This window comes from Cyprinus carpio, unplaced genomic scaffold (assembly GCF_018340385.1).
Source record: "Cyprinus carpio isolate SPL01 unplaced genomic scaffold, ASM1834038v1 S000006617, whole genome shotgun sequence".
Classification (NCBI taxonomy): Eukaryota; Metazoa; Chordata; class Actinopteri; order Cypriniformes; family Cyprinidae; genus Cyprinus; species Cyprinus carpio.
Window position 1 is genome coordinate 427,480 of NW_024879255.1, and position 5,061 is coordinate 432,540.

Sequence of the window (5,061 nt, forward strand, 5' to 3'; positions counted from 1 at the left end):
ATAATCAAAAACAAATTACAATTATTTTTTGAGAATACAAACGTCTCTTAACACGGTTAGTCGCACTAGCTGTTCTTAAGTTAAAGTCAATAGTTGTATTTGTTAACATTAGTTAATGTTAACTGTGAAGTGAACTAACAAGAACAAACAATGAACAGCTGTATTTTTATTAACTTACAAAGTTGTATTGCTCATAGTTAATGTTAGTTAATACATCAGTGTCAACACCCAAATGAAACCTTATTGTAAAGTGTTACCCTCGAAAACTATGTTTTGCCTGATAGAGAAAAATATATAGTTGACAAAACCACTAAATTATAAAATTTAAAAATTTAGTCAGAAGAGTTTAGTAACCTTATGTTAAGTGACATAAGCAAACAGACACCAGCTTTATCCACTAAAACATTTATTTAACTTTCAGTTTCAGTCGCCAATTCAAGTAAAAAAAAAAAAATTATAGGCAGATAGATAGATAGATAGATAGATAGATAAACCACTCATTCATTCATTCTGTAGTAGCAGTCCATAGAACAGAATCCAGCAAAACTCTTTGTCTGAATAGAAAGCTGTGAAGACCCCCTTCTTTCCATGGCTACAGTATCCAGTGGTGTTTTTGTAGATGCATCCACAGCCATCACACCTGCTGAGCTCAAACTCACTCTGTAGGTCTTCCTCACATCTGGACTGACAGACTTCCAGTCAATGATACCTACACAAGAAAAAAAACAAATGTTGAGAGATTCAAACAAAAAGTAACCAATAAGTAGAACTAAATATAAAATAAAAAAGACTGCAAGTGTTGTCACTAGCAGAAGCGGCAAAGTGTCTGAGAGTGCAAGTGCAAGTCTGCAGCCAGACCCTTCTCCATTATATTATAATACAACACAAAAGTACATATGATTCCTGTGCATGTTTTCTAAAAGAATAAAATAACAAAAAAGGTGACTGGCACTCATCTATACCATAGGTTATACTAATTTTTGGTTCAACATGTTGGATTAACTTCAAAAGAGTGAATGTCCTTCGAGTGCACTTTGTGTAATGGTACAGTTGAGGCATGAGGATCTAATACAAAAGGCTGATCATTCAGAGTAAAGTTACTGGCAGTGTTTGTCTCCATCTTCCACAATGTTGACAATGTGCCTCTGAAGGAAAGTCAGTGTCTTTCTCAGGTATGTTGGATATGCAATGTTGAAAGCAAAATACATACAGAAGGCTGTTATGAAGGCTTCATCAAGGCTGGTGCACTGGCACATGTCTATTCCATCTTCTTTCACCACACTGAGCCCTCCTCCTATGATTACCATTTTCCAGTCAGTATCCATTAGCTGTATGGTAGGAAAGGGTGTAGCAGGGTCCCGCAACATTAAAAAAAAATAAAAATAAAAAATAATAATAATACAAAATAAATAAATGCTTTTCAAATTCATCAGATTCTGTTCCATCCTCTTTGGCTCAGACAGAGTAGCTACATACAGTGCAGAACTGCAAAAACTATTAGAAGCTAATGTATAAGGGTCACAATATACGATGCATTTCATGTTCTTGTTTACACTGATAAATTTTACATTGTTTTCTAAAACTATTGTTTTAAATTTTTAACAGATGGGCTAAAAGGGTACAGAAGAATAAAATATTACATTAAAAGATTTGAAACAAGATATTTTACATTTAATGATTTATTTTACTATACTCACTCCAGCAGGTGTCCTTAAGTATGGGTGTGTTTGAGTACATCCTCCACAGACATTCCTTCCGTGCTTTCTCAGCGTCTCCAGGAGAATGTTCGTGCCGAGTGGTCTTTGACAGTCCAGGTGTCTGGATGTGTTTTCTGATACTCACTTTGTAGCACATTCGCATGGGCCTCAACAGACACTGAATCCTCCCCAACACAAGTTTCCTTCAACAGAACAACAGAAACAGATCATGCTTAGACAATGACAGATATGAGATACATCTGAATACTTATTGAACAAGGTGCTTTAGATATAAAAAATAATAAAAACATTGAACTGCATAAACATTAAGATGATGGTCAGGCAGTGAAAAAGTGGAGTAGATACAAAAAAAAAGATTTAAATATCTGTAGTACAGTATCTTCCTTACATTGAAGTGAAAATGTATTAAAATTGATTAACAGTGCAAAAATAAATTATGCATATGGCAGTGTGCTTACATATGCTACAATAACCTGCGAGTGGTGCACGTTCTGCTTTAAATTTCCGGTTTAGGGATGTGTCAGGTGTGCTAAAAACACAAATTTGACTGATTGTCATTTTCCAGCAAATAAAGATTACAATATATTGTTACTACAATATTGTGTGTGATTATGTTGATAGAGATAAACAAATGGATTAAAAACAATGTCACTTACACAGTCATTTCCTTTTATATTTCTCTGGAAAGGGTTCTTCACAACCAGTGTGTTGGCAACTTGAATATACTCTGCATTAGTTGGATACCTAGCAGAAAGGTAGAAACAAACTCTAAATTAGTTTTTTTTTTATTATTATTATTTTGTCTAATCGTCTTCATAGATTGTGAATCGATCTTAGTACAGTTGTAATAGCAGAGGTGGTAATAATTATTATACTTACAAGATGTATTCTGTACTGTATTGCACAAAAAGGACGCAGATACAAACTATCAACTCTGACTGAGAGCTTCGCCTTCGATGCAGATGCGCTCATCGTTTTGTCTCACTGTACATACAGTATGTCTGTCAACAACAATAAACCAATTACTAAAGCTGCAAGATATAACGCAAAGGAAAAATTATGATCTTATTGTAAAAAGCTATCTTAATATACATATTTGTGTTATATAAAGTATAGATAAACGTATGAAGAATAATTACCTCACGTCTTATCGCCGTCACCTTCTCATCTAAAGGAAATTACGTAAATGTATATTTACCGCTGATTGGTCAACAGAGTAAACACTCCTTTGACCAATGAGAAACCTTTTGGCACGCCCCTACCTTTTGGCACGCCCCTACCTTTCGGCACGCCCATTGCTCCAGGCTGCAGTTACCCCTGTCTCTGTATAGATCGGCCTCTAATGAATCCAGTTTGTGTCTGCCCAATAATTTTGGATAAACTGTGTTTTAAGCGGTTATTATATATATGAGTTAGTAATTTAAAGTCATTGTTTAGTAAGGTTATAGGTCGCAAGTTGTCTAACAATCTGCAATCTTTTCCTGGTTTGGGAATAAGCGTGATAAGGCCTTGTCTCATTGAACTAGGTAAAACCAAAGTTTTAGTCATTTCCTGAAAAGCTGCAAAAAGAAATTCCCTTAATAAGACCCAAAAATGGCGATAAAAATTAGATGTAAAACCGTCTGGGCCAGGTGATTTATCTAATGAAAAACACATAACAGCAGAATCAAGCTCTTCAATTGTTAATTCTGCATCACATATCATTTTGAATTGGTCATCTATATGAGGGACAAATTGTCCAATTTTTTCAAAGAGAGAATTAGGGTCTAAAATTGAAGAGGATGACGAATATAAATCCTGATAAAATTTGGCGACTTCTTTAGCTATTAATTGTGTATTAGAACACTCTGCCCCATTAATAATTAAAGTTTTAATAGAGTTTCTTTCTTGACGCTTTTTTTCCAATCTGCAGAAATAAGCTGAGTTTTTCTCCCCTTTTTCCATCCACTTAGCTCTTGATCTAATATATGCTCCTTTAGCTTTTCTCATATAGATTTCATCCAACTGTGATTGCAAGAGCAACAATCTTGATCTATCATCCTCCGTTAAACTTAATTTGTTAGAATATTCATTTATTTCTTTAATAATAGATGTCTCTTTTAAAATATAAGATTTTTTTTAGCTGTTTACTATACGAAATAGATAACTGGCGAAGTTTATATTCCCATTTATTTATCCAGGAAACCAAATTATTATCATTAATAATATTTGAAATAAGATCTTTGACCAATTTCGTATAACCTTCATTTCCGAGAAAGTTAGAGTTAAACTTCCAATAACCTTTGTTACGAAAGGTTTATTTTTTATAATTTATCATCAATTCAATTGAACAGTGATCTGTTAGGGGAGCTGCCGATATATTAGATATAGTTTGATAGGGCAAAAATCTATGAGAAATTAACCAGAAGTCAATTCGGGACTTGCTAGAAGCATCAGGTTTAAATCAAGAAAACTGTCTTAGACAGGGGTTTAATTCACGCCAGGGATCTATTAAACCTTGATTATTACAAAAGAGTAATAATAAAGAATTGTAATGATTCACATTATATTTAGTTGGTGACCTATCTAACCACTCATCATACACCATATTAAAGTCACCACCCAATACAATAAAATCAGTAGCATATTTTGTTTGCTTTCATTTCCTCTAATACCAGTGATATTTCTGAAATTAAATGTTTGTTTTGGGACAAATTATTATAACCATACACATTTCCAAAGACAATGTAACAGTGTTAAATTTTTTGAATGCAAAATAACCAATGACCATCCAAACTAGATCTTGATTCAACAAGTTTCCCAGGGAAGTTGTTAAAAAGAAAAGCAACACCCCCCTGATTGATTTGTGCCATGAGCAAATAAAATTGGTTCACCCCACTGATTAGACCAAAAAGTACAATCACTGACACTTGAATGAGTTTCCTGCAAAAGAACGCATTGAGCCTTTTTTTTTCCTTACAAAACAAAAATGTAGCTTTTCTTTTTGTATTGTCTCTCAGACCCCTAACATTTAGTGAAAGAAAAGAAATGCAACTGTTGAGTTTAAACATAGAACAAGAATAAAAGTATTAACAAAACACAATAAACAATCCCTTTAGGGAATAGAATAATGCTAGATATTAGGATTTAACAGAAATCAAAATATAATATGAACTGATGCTCTGGCAGATGAACTTCATGTTTGATTTGCACTAGTGACAGCCTCTTCATTGTTTCGTGGCAGATTTCAGTCCATGTTCTGATTTGTAACTGAGATTAGACGGCCGTCGACGTAACCCAAAGGACCACGATAGTACGCCTTCTTACCAGCGCTTCTAGCTTCCTGGATGAGTGGCCAAAGAGC

General features: G+C 34.1%; 1 long non-coding RNA gene across 2 annotated transcripts; it reads right to left on the reverse strand.

Annotated features, from left to right (window-relative positions):
- Positions 1–648: 648 nt before the first annotated feature.
- Positions 649–2,897, reverse strand: LOC109079094. 2 transcript variants are annotated; one of them, XR_006159610.1, is made up of 6 exons: positions 2,858–2,897; positions 2,598–2,719; positions 2,375–2,462; positions 1,698–1,900; positions 1,211–1,328; positions 649–709 (listed from the first exon to the last, which is right to left on the reverse strand). It is a non-coding gene; the product is annotated as an uncharacterized LOC109079094 (long non-coding RNA). The 2 variants fall into 2 exon arrangements; XR_006159609.1 differs by lacking the exon at positions 649–709 and having other exon boundaries at positions 913–1,328.
- Between the last annotated feature and the right edge of the window lie 2,164 nt (positions 2,898–5,061).